General features: G+C 44.8%; 1 long non-coding RNA gene across 1 annotated transcript; it reads right to left on the bottom strand.

Moving 5' to 3' along the window:
- Positions 1-335: 335 nt before the first annotated feature.
- Positions 336-11,601, bottom strand: LOC147121828 (uncharacterized). Its single transcript, XR_015077623.1, has 3 exons — positions 11,086-11,601; positions 738-1,424; positions 336-632 (listed from the first exon to the last, which is right to left on the bottom strand). It is a non-coding gene; the product is annotated as an uncharacterized LOC147121828 (long non-coding RNA).
- Positions 11,602-12,294: the final 693 nt, after the last annotated feature.

Below are 12,294 nucleotides of genomic sequence, written 5' to 3'. Positions count from 1 at the left end.
GTAAAAGATACGGAGAGCTGAGAGCTCCGTATAAAGCAACAAACCCTGTTGCTTAGCAACAGGTTCAGAACAATGACCACAAGTTCCAAGCGTCTCTGTAGCTTAGCAACAGCTGCAGCCACACCCTTGCACAGCAACAGATCGAGGAAGGCAAGTACAATATGAAGTAAAACTTACCTGAACCTACTCCTGAATTTTGCCGGTTAACCGAGATTTCGGTTATTTAGGTGCCAGTAAAAAGAAAGTTTCCTGTATTCTTATAGGTGGTTTACAATGCAATCATGTTCACTACAACCTCTGCCTAAATACACTTCAGAAACGCCACATTCCAGTAAATTAGACTATTTTTATTGCAGACAGGTTACGTTAACGAATGTCATTATAAAGAAGGGCAATTGTCTTTAGAATATGATTCCCGTTTGTCCATGTTCAATAACCTTTGAATTTTAGGTCAGGCACAGAGGTGGTGATTTGTGTAGACGTGAACAGTCTGCTGCTGCATCTCAGGGTTGGGGTGTGAAGCGCAGGTAGCTCTTGGAAGATGGGAGCTTTTCAGTGCGAATTCCCTTTGGGAAGAGCTTGGCTGCCTCCTCTGCAGGGATGTTGGGAAGAACCATGCACTCCTCACCAGCCTGTGGAGAAAAGAAGTGTTGTTAAAAATAAATAAAACTTGCCATCAATACAGTTTTGAAAAAATACTTCGCAACAACCTCTGCTAATATTAGACCAAGGCCTACCCATTTCGGTGAATGGCATTGAATGGGTGCCTAAAGTTTGTTCTCTTCCGCCTATCCAAGAGGGGAAAAAATTACTGCAATTGAAACTTTATCATTGGACAAAGAAAACATGCAATCTTCTTCTTAGGCAGTCCCTCGGAACCGAAGATGACTTGCTTCCACATTAAAAATGAGTTCTCAGGTGACTGATGAATGCAATGCGGGACCTGTCATTGGGTGGGTGGGGTGCTTGGGTTGACGTGCGCTCCTTCCGCTGTTTGTGCTTGGCTTCCGGCGAAGAGACTCGAGGTATTCGGCGCCTTCCCGGATGCTTCTCCTCCACTTTGTACGGTCTTGGGCCAGGGATTCCTAGGTGTCGGTGGGGATGTTGCACTTTTTCAAGGAGGCTTTGCGGGTGTACTTGAAGCATTTCCTCTGCCCACCTGGGGCTCTCTTGCCGTGTCGGAGCTCCGAGTAGAGCGCTTGTTTTGGGAGTCTCGTATCGGGCATGCGGACGATGTGACCCGTCCATCAGAGCTGATCAAGCGTGGTCAAAGCTTCGATGCTGGGGATGTTGGCCTGAGCGAGAACACCGACGTTGGTGAGCCTATCCTGTCAATGGATTTGCAGGATCTTGCAGAGGCAGCGTTGGTGGTACCTCTCCAGTGCTTTGAGGTGCCTGTTGTGCAAGCAACCTTAGATTTGGTCCTGTGTAATGAGACAGGATTAATTAAAAATGTCCTAGTAAAGGATCCCCTTGGAATGAGTGACCATAACATGGTTGAGTTCTATATTCAATTAGAGGGTGAGAAGGTTGGATCTCAAACAAGCGTGCTGAGCTTGAATAAAGGAGACTATGAAGGTATGAGAGCGGAATTAATTAGAGTTGACTGCGAAAATAGATTAAAGGGTAAGACGGTACATGATCAGTGGTGTACATTTAAGGAGTTATTTTACAACTTCCAAAAAATATATATTCCACTGAGGAAAAAAGGGTGTAAAAGAAAAGATAGCCATCCGTGGCTAAGTAAAGTAATTAAGGATAGTATCCGACTAAAAACAAGGGCATATAAGGTAGCCAAATCTAGTGGGAGGATGGAAGATTGGGAAGTCTTTAAAAGACAGCAAAAAATAACTAAAAGATTGATTAAGAAAGGGAAGATAGATTATGAAAGTAAATTAGCAAAAAATATAAAAACAGACAGTAAAAGTTTCTATCGTTATATAAAAAGAAAAAGGGTGGCTAAAGTAAATGTTGGTCCCTTAGAGGATGAGACCGGGAAATTAATGGTGGGAAACATGGAGATGGCAAAAACACTGAACAATTATTTTGTATCAGTCTTTACAGTAGAGGACACTAAGAATATCCCAACACTGGACAAACAGGGGGCTCTAGGGGGGGAGGAACTAAATACGATTAAAATCACTAAGGAAGTGGTACTTGGTAAAATAATGGGACTCAAGGCGGATAAATCCCCTGGACCTGATGGCTTGCATCCTAGGGTCTTGAGGGAAGTAGCGGTAGGGATTGTGGATGCATTGGTAATAATTTTCCAAAACTCACTGGACTCAGCAAAGGTCCCGGCAGATTGGAAAACTGCTAATGTAACACCCTTATTTAAAAAGGGTAGTAGGCAGAAGGCTGGAAACTATAGACCTGTTAGCCTAACATCTGTGGTTGGTAAAATGTTAGAGTCCATTATTAAGGAGACAGTAACGGGACATTTGGATAAACATAATTTAATAGGACAAACTCAGCATGGTTTCATGAAGGGGAAGTCATGTTTGACAAATTTGCTTGAGTTTTTTGAGGAAGTAACATACAGGGTGGATAAAGGGGAACCAGTGGACGTAGTGTATTTGGACTTCCAAAAGGCATTTGACAAGGTGCCACACAAAAGATTATTGCTCAAGATAAAAAATCACGGGATTGGGGGTAATATTCTGGCGTGGGTGGAGGATTGGCTCTCTAACAGAAAGCAGCGAGTTGGGATAAATGGTTCGTTCTCAGATTGGCAACCAGTAACTAGTGGTGTTCCACAGGGGTCAGTGCTGGGTCCCCAACTCTTTACAATCTATATTAACGATTTGGAGGAGGGGACCGAGTGTAACATATCAAAGTTTGCAGATGATACAAAGATGGGACGGAAAGTAGTGAGTGAGGAGGACATAAAAAACCTGCAAAGGGACATAGACAGGCTAAGTAAGTGGGCAGAGATTTGGCAGATGGAATACAATACTGGAAAGTGTGAGGTTATGCACTTTGGCAGGAAAAATCATAGAGCAAGTTATTATCTTAATGGCAAGAAACTGGAAAGTACTGTAGTACAAAGGGATCTGGGGGTCCTGGTGCACGAAGCTCAAAAAGTTAGTATGCAGGTGCAGCAAGTGATTAAGAAGGCCAATGGAATGTTGGCTTTTATTGCTAGGGGGATGGAATATAAAAACAGGGAGGTATTGCTTCAGTTGTACAAGGTATTGGTGAGACCGCACCTGGAATACTGCATACAGTTTTGGTGTCCATACTTAAGAAAAGACATACTTGCTCTCGAGTCAGTACAAAGAAGGTTCACTCGGTTAATCCCGGGGATGAGTGGGTGGTCATATGAGGAGAGGTTGAGTAGATTGGGACTCTACTCATTGGAGTTCAGAAGAATGAGAGGCGATCTTATTGAAACATATAAGATTGTGAAGGGGCTTGATCGGGTGGATGCGGTGAGGATGTTCCCAATGATGGGTGAAACTAGAACTAGGGGGCATAATCTTAAAATAAGGGGCTGCTCATTCAAAACTGAGATGAGGAGAAACTTCTTCACTCAGAGGGTGGTAGGTTTGTGGAATTTGCTGCCCCAGAAAGCTGTGGAAGCTACATCATTAAATAAATTTAAAACAGAAATAGATAGTTTCCTAGAAGTAAAGGGAATTAAGGGTTACGGGGAGCGGGCAGGAAATTGGACATGAGTCTAGGTTCGGAATGGTCATGGCCCTGTGGGTAGTGGAGTGGGCCCAGGGGCCGTGTAGCCTTGTTCTGCTCCTACTGTGTTCTAATTCTGTGTTAGATTTCAGGAGATGGTTTTATTCCTGTTCCTGGCTGGGGTGGAGATCGCCTTTACAGAAAGTAAGTACTGTAGAAAATATAGGGACAGAGTGATCTCCTGGAAGAATTTCGATCGCCTAGATGGGTCGGAGAGGAATTTCCCAGATTTTTTTTCTCCCAAATTGGCCATTGGGTCTTTATCTGGTTTTTCGCCTCTCCCGGGAGATCACATGGGTTCGGGTGGATGCAGAGTGATAGAAGATTTGAGGTTAGGATCAGATCAGCCATGATCTTATTGAATGGTGGAGCAGGCTCGAGGGGCCGATTGGCCTACTCCTGCTCCTATTTCTTATGTTCTTATGTTCTTATGGTGAGGTTTTAAGGGGCATTTGAAGATGGTGAGGTTTTAAGGGGGCATTTGAAGATGGTGAGGTTTTAAGGGGGCATTTGAAGATGGTGAGATTTTAAGGGGGCATTTGAAGATGGTGAGGTTTTAAGGGGGCATTTGAAGATGGTGAGGTTATAAGGGGGCATTTGAAGATGGTGCGGTTTTAAGGAGGCATTTGAAGATGGTGAGGTTTTAAGGGGGCATTTGAAGATGGTGAGGAAGAGTATCACGACAAAATGGGTTTACGGTTTGTGAAAACTGACAGCTCAGTCACAGGTGATAAAGTAGAGGGAGAGGGGGAAAAAAAACTAGTTTGTAACTCGCTTTAACCCACAATAAAACTGCCAATAGTTACTGCGTAAGCAATCCACCTGTTTGTCACCTGTCCAAAAGTACACAACTTTCCCTTTTAGAGCTTGCATAGAATTTACAGCACAGAAACAGGCCATTCGGACCAACTATTCTGTGCCAGCAATATGTGACTCCAGACCCATGGCAATGTGCGGTTTTCAACAGAGTGCTGAGAGTTAGGTGAGTCAGGGAATCTTAACTGGTTGCTGAAATCAAACTTTTGTTTGTTTCACATTTACTGTGTACTGTTTACTGTTTAAAATCTAAATTTCCCAGCTTTAAGCAGGGTTAAAAAGGGATAAACAAGTCCTACAACTCAGAGCAGCTGAAGGCAGTTAACAAGGGAAACTGGAGTAATCTGGTTAACCTGGTTCTCCTGTAGCTGGGCTCAGCAAGTCTTTGTTTCAGGGCCTATAAAAACAGGCTTTGAAGTGCAATTTTGCACTGAGTGCGGTTTTCAACAGAGTGCTGAGAGTTGGGTGAGTCAGGGAGTCTTGTGAGGCAAGGCCTCAGAGCTTCGGCGGGTGCTTCAGCGGTAGAGCGGGCCTACAAAGGGCTCCAGAGACCAGGTAAGGCTTACTTTACTGGTGGTATTGAATTAATTAAATTTAACTTGATTAAAGGGGTAGGTCATGCCAGGAGAGCCCAGCCCCATGATATGCTCCTCTTGCTCTATGTGGGAATTCAGGGACGCTGCCAGTGTCCCTGACCAACACGTGTGCCAGAAATGCATCCAGCTGCAGCTACTAACGGGCCGTCTTGGGGCGCTGGAGCTGCGGGTGGATGGGTTGTGGAGCATTCACGATGCTGAGAGGGTCGCGAATTACTCGTACAGTGAGTTGGTCACACCGCAGGGTAGGGCTGCACAGGCAGAAGGGAAATGGGTGACCACCAGGCGGAACAATAGAAGCAGGCAGGTAGTGCAGGGGACCCCTGTGGCCATCCCCCTTTCAACCAGGTATACCGCTTTGGATACTGTTGGGGGGGATGACTTACCAGGGGAAGGCAGCAGCAGCCAACTTCCTGGCACTGGGGGTGCTCCTGCTGCCCAGGAAGGGAGGAAAAAGAGTGGGAGAGCAATAGTGGTAGGGGATTCTATAGTAAGGAGATTCTATAGTAAGGGGAACAGATAGGCGTTTCTGTGGCCGTAGACGTGAATCCAGGATGGTTTATTGCCTCCCTGGTGCCAGGGTCAAGGATGTCACTGAGCGGCTGCAGGGCATTCTGGAGGGGGAGGGCGAACAGCCAGAGGTCGTGGTCCACATTGGTACCAACGACATAGGTAAAAAGAGGAATGAGGTCCTACAGCAAGAATTTAGGGAGCTAGGTAGAAGATTAAAGAGCAGGGCCTCAAAGGTTGTAATCTCTGGATTACTCCCGATGCCACGTGCTAGTGAGTATAGGAATAGAAAGATAGAACAGATGAATGCGTGGCTAAAGGGATGGTGCAGGAGGGAGGGCTTTAGTTTCCTGGATCACTGGGTCTGCTTCTGGGAAAGGTGGGACTTGTACAAGTCGGACGGTTTACACCTGAACCAGAGGGGGACCAATATCCTTGCGGGGAGGTTTGCTAGCACTGTTGGGAGGGGTTTAAACTAACTTGGCAGGGGGATGGGATACAGAGTGGAGCTATAGTAGGGGGTGATTTACAGCCAAATACGGAGGAAAAAACAAGTCAGCTGGGAAGGCAGAGCAAATATGTGAAGGCAAAAGGGAATATGGCAAGGCTGGAAGGCATTTATTTTAATGCAAGGAGTCTTGCAAATAAGGTGGATGAACTGAAGTTGTTGTTGAACACATGGGAGTACCGATATTGTTGCTATCACGGAGACATGGTTGAGGGAGGGTCAGGACTGGCAGCTCAATATTCCGGGGTATAGAATCTTCAGGCGAGACAGAGGGGGGTGTAAAAGGGGAGGGGGTGTTGCAATATTAATTAAGGAGTCAATTACTGCTGTAAGGAGGGATGATATATTAGCGGGTTCCTCTAATGAGGCCATATGGGTAGAACTTAAAAACAAAAAGGGGGCAAGCACTTTGCTGGGAGTGTACTACAGGCCCCCAAACAGTCAGGGGGAGATAGAGGAACAGATATGTAGGCAAATCTCAGAGAAGTGCGAAAATAATAGGGTAATAATAGTGGGGGATTTCAACTTCCCCAATATTAATTGGGATAGTCAGAGTGTGAAAGGCTTAGAGGGTGCAGAATTCTTAAAGTGCATCCAGGAGAGCTTTTTGAGCCAACATGTAGAAAGTCCTACAAGAGAGGGGGCGGTACTGGACCTAATTCTAGGGAATGTAGCCGGGCAAGTGGTGGAAGTGTCAGTAGGAGAGCATTTTGGCGACAGTGACCATAATTCAGTGAGATTTAAGGTGGTCATGGAAAAAGACAAAGACGGCCCGGAAATAAGGGTTCTAAATTGGGGGAAAGCCGATTTTAATATGATAAGGCAGGATCTGGCCAAAGTGGACTGGGAGCAGCTACTTATCGGAAAATCCACATCAAAGCAGTGGGAGACTTTCAGAAGGGAAATAGAGAGAGTACAACGCCAACATGTTCCCGTAAAGGTCAAGGGTGGGACCAACAAGCAAAGGGAACCTTGGATGACAAGGGATATACAAAAATGCATTAGGAAAAAAAGGGGGGCTTTTGGCAGTTACAAAAGACTAAAGATGGAGGAAGCCCTAGAGTATAAAAAGTGCAGGGGCATACTTAAAAAAGAAATTAGGAGAGCGAGGAGGGGCCATGAAATAACACTGGCAAGCAAAATAAAGGAAAATCCTAAGATGTTTTATAAGTATATTAAGGGCAAGAGGATAACCAGGGAAAGGGTAGGGCCCATTAGGGACCAAAGTGGCAATCTGTGTGTAGAGCCAGATGATGTAGGCGGGGTTTTAAATGAATTTTTTGCATCTGTGTTCACTATGGAGAAAGACGATGTAGACATAGAAATCGGGCAAGGGGACTGTGATATACTTGAACATATTAGCAATGAGAGGGAGGAGGTGCTAGCGGTTTTGGCAGGCCAAAAAGTGGATAAATCCCCAGGCCCGGACGAGATGTATCCCAGGCTGCTGTGTGGGGCAAAGGAGGAGATTGCAGGGGCTCTGACACAAATTTTCAGAACCTCTCTGGCCACAGGGGATGTACCAGAGGACTGGAGAACAGCTAACGTAGTACCATTATTCAAGAAGGGTAGCAGGGATAAACCAGGGAATTACAGGCCAGTGAGCCTAACATCTGTGGTAGGGAAATTATTGGAAAAAATTCTGAGGGACAAAATTAGTCTCCACTTGGAGAGGCAAGGATTAATCGGGGATAGTCAGCATAGCTTTGTCAAGGGTAAATCATGTCTGACCAATCTGATTGAATTTTTCGAGGGGGTGACCAGGTGTGTGGATGAGGGAAATGCTGTGGATGTGGTATACATGGACTTCAGTAAGGCTTTTGACAAAGTCCCGCATAGGAGACTGGTCAAGAAGGTAAGAGCCCATGGGATCCAGGGTGCCTTGGCACGTTGGATCCTAAACTGGCTGAGTGGCAGGAGGCAGAGGGTGATGGTCGAAGGTTGCTTTTGTGACTGGAAGCCTGTGTCCAGTGGGGTACCTCAGGGATCGGTGCTGGGTCCCTTGCTGTTTGTGATCTACATAAATGATTTGGATGAGAATGTAAAAGGTATGATCAGTAAGTTCGCAGATGACACGAAAATTGGTGGGGTGGTAAATTGCGAGGAGGAAAGTCTCAGGCTACAGGACGATATAAACGGGTTGGTCAGATGGTCGGAAAAGTGGCAAATGGAATTTAACCCTGAAAAGTGCGAGCTGATGCATTTTGGACGGACAAATAAGGCAAGGGAATACACAATGAGTGGTAGGACCCTAGGAAGTACAGAGGGTCAGAGGGACCTTGGTGTACATGTACATAGATCCCTGAAGGCAGCGGAACAGGTAGATAAGGTGGTTAAAAAGGCATATGGGATACTTGCCTTCATTAGCCGAGGCATAGAATATAAGAGCAGGGAGGTTATGATGGAGCTGTACAAAACGCTGGTAAGGCCACAGCTGGAGTACTGTGTGCAGTTCTGGTCGCCTCACTATAGGAAGGATGTGATTGCTTTGGAGAGGGTGCAGAGAAGATTCACCAGGATGTTACCTGGGATGGAGCGCCTCAGCTATGAAGAAAGACTAAACAGGCTGGGGTTGTTTTCCTTGGAGCAAAGAAGGCTGAGGGGGGACCTGATTGAGGTGTACAAAATGATGAGGGGCATAGATAGGGTAGATAAAGAGTAACTTTTCCCCTTAGTCGGGGGGTCAATAACAAGGGGGCATAGATTCAAGGTAAGGGGCAGGAGGTTTAGAGGGGATTTGAGGAGGAACTTTTTCACCCAGAGGGTGGTTGGAGTCTGGAACTCACTGCCTGAAAGGGTGGTAGAGGCAGGAACCCTCACAGCATTCAAGAAGCATTTGGATGAGCACTTGAAATGCCATTGCATACAAGGCTATGGACCAAATGCTGGAAAATGGGATTAGATTGGACAGGGCTTGATGGACGGCGCAGACACGATGGGCCGAAGGGCCTCTTTCTGTGCTGTATAACTCTATGACTCTATGATAATGTCGTTGACTCTTAACTGTGCTCTGAAATGGCCTAGCAGTAACATTTCCACTATGCTATTGTTCCCTCACTATCATTATTTAACCTGACTACCGGTGGAACATAGGAATTACTAGACAAAAAAGACCCAAGATCCATCTAGTTCACCTACTACCATCCCGGTAGTCACATGACACAATGATAATGGAGTTGTTGACTAATCATAGCAATCAATCTCTATCCATTAGTCTACAACAGACCCAGACATAAATGAGGAAAACCCCAGAGGTGGAGAGCTTTGTAAACCATAGGTTCAAAGTCACCTGTTTCTCCCAAGCATGCTACACTTACCATGTCATATTTCAAATTACTCATATACTGTATCCCAAAATGTTATTTTCTGAAATAAATCTATCTAATTTGCATTTGAATGAATCAATACTAACTGCTTCCACCATCTCCCCAGGGAGCCTGTTCCATAGATTGACCACTCACTCATTGAGATAACGTTTCCGCAGATTAGTTTTAAATTTACTTTCCTTCAAGTGCAGGCTGTGTCCTCTGCTTCTACTGTTTTGGACATGCTGAAACAGCTTGTCATGGTTTATATTATCTAGTCATGTGATATGCAACAAATTTTTCAACCATTAATGCAAGAATTCATTATGTGCATAGCTAGCTCGAAAGATAAACCTAAAAGCAGTGACATCTACAAAGATCTCAAGTACCCCAACATAATATTTGGAGACCAAATACCATGGTCGGACTGGATGGTGAAAAACACCTTCTGGTAGTAGCAGGAAGAGCAAGGTGCATCATTTTAATCATTGAAGCTGCTTTTATATTGGTCTTGTTTTCAATTTAGATTTTGGGAGACTGGCATCCGTGAGCCAACTCTCCCCATTTACACTGCTAAATATAGCTTCCACAGCAGCCAACGCATAGGCCGAATTGTTCAGGGATCTACCCTTCCACCAGGACATGAGAGCTGGATTTGGTCGTGTAATCGCTGGGAGCTGGTATCTTCCAGAAATGTCAATTAAAATAAGGCAAATATAGAAGCAAGATACTGTGATGTCTTAACTCATCACATCATGCATTTTCAGGTGGTAATGTTACCCCAGCAATCCAATGTTTTCAGGAGGGATGGAGGAAAAGGAGGAACTTTTGCTTTTAAAGAATTGTTAAGCAGCTTCAAGAAGTTGTTAAGGTTGTTCATGAAAACTTAGGTACTGCAGCCAACCTGGCTGGTGCTCTCGTTTTTAGTAACAAGTAACAGATTATCTGGTCATTATCACATTGCTGTTTGTGGGAGTTTGCTGTGCACAAATTGGCTGCTGCGTTTCCTACAACTGTGACTACACTCCAAAAGTATTTAATTGACTATAATGCGCTTTGGGACATCTGGAGGTCGTGAAAGGCACTATATAAATGCAAGTCTTTTTCCTACTTTAATCAGGGTACAGACGTTTGAGGGCAAAGGGCCGATAGTCATCTTGACCTTTGTTCCCTGAGGGAGCGGAGTGATGACGCACACCACTATCTCATTTTGGCACTGCTGAAAAGATCTCTGGGGAGTACTGGGTTACTTGTATGTATTCAGAAACAGGTTCCCAGCTCCAATTCTGTCGTTTTCTTTTTCAGTCCACATTTCGAAAGCTTTATTCCTCCATAACCACACATTACAACGTCATTGCAACCGCGCACTGCACGGACGCTTCACCAACTTTCCCTGCACAGCGCACCGAGCTTCTGTTCCAATAGGATGACACTGCATTTTTTTAAAAATTACGTTTACGTTGGTCACTGAGTAATGCCACATACTCACTCACACACACTAGCATGGTTTGTCTTTTTGAGTTTGTTTATTAATATCCAGGACCGTGCTAGCAATATTTCTAAGCGTCATGAAAGGAGATTAGACAGCTGCTCTTGCACTCTTTTAAAAAAACGCAGTTTAAAACAGAAAGGATTTTGCCCACACGAGTTTGATACATACAATACAATGGGCCAGAAATTCCAGGCCAGAAGCGTGAGTACGGTCGGGTTACTCACGCATCTGGCCGTTGGAAATGCCGGCGTTCAGCAGGAACAGCGCATGCGGGGAACGCCGGCATTTCCAGACCCGAGGTCTATTCACAGCGCGTGCGACTGCACAGGCAGCGCTTGCGCAGTGAACTTTGTAGATTTCACTGATGGATTCAGTGAGGGTAAGTCCCTAGAACTTGCACTTAAAAAAAGCAAGTGTAAAGTTGTTCATTGGCTGGGGAAGGAGATATATTTTATGGATGAGCTTATGAAATGCAATATTTAGGTTTGGGAAAGGGAGGGAAGTTATTTTAAGAAATTTTAACTAAGTTTTAAACTTTAATTTTTTTTTTTAAACGGGTTTTCAGAACGGTAGGTAGAAGGAGCAATTGTGGCTGTGTGAATGGAATGTGAGAATGAGTTATGTATGTATGTCCACATATATTCCTTTACGTATATGTATGTATGTTTTATATTCCTTTACTAATGTGTATGAATGTATATTTTTAATTATGATTTTCCAATAAGTTACTTTCTCTGAAAGTCATAATTAAATAATACATTCATACACATAAGTAAAGGAATATATACATAACACGCAAAGGAATATATACAGACATACATACTTTCAGAAGCTCCACGATAAGAAATATCTTCCTCCGCAGCCTCTGGAGCAACTGTACCCATGCTTTTTTCATGTGTAAGTTGTAATGACTGGACCTCACTGAAAGCATTAATGAAAGCGGCGAATTATACTGCGCACGCGCTGCCTGTGCAGTCGCACGCGTTCTGCCTCTGAACCCCTTCGTTCAGAGGACAGGAAATGCCGGTTTTCCCCACATGCACTGTGCATGCTGAAAACCGGCATTTCATCCGGCCAGATGCGTAAGTACCCCGACCGTACTAGCGCATTTGGAAAGGAATTACTGGGCCAACATTTTACATGTCAATAAAATAAAAAATTTAACAATTGCACAACTTGCCCCCTCGCATCTGCGACTGAGGGTCCAAGGAGGTGCATTGCGCAAGAGGTCATCATCGTACGTATCCTCACACTGTTCCCTTTGGGGAACTGTATGAAGTGGTGGAAGGATTTATGGCCGTGATTAACGCTCATTCCGTGACCGTAACCATCTTTGAACCAGCCATTAGGGTGGTTAGTCCTATGGCGGGCGGGTTT

The sequence above is a fragment of the Somniosus microcephalus genome, chromosome 3 (assembly GCF_052327205.1).
Source record: "Somniosus microcephalus isolate GS21.2 chromosome 3, FLI_Smic_1.0, whole genome shotgun sequence".
Classification (NCBI taxonomy): Eukaryota; Metazoa; Chordata; class Chondrichthyes; order Squaliformes; family Somniosidae; genus Somniosus; species Somniosus microcephalus.
Note: the sequence above shows the minus strand (reverse complement) of the source record. Positions and strands in the feature narration are given on the sequence as shown.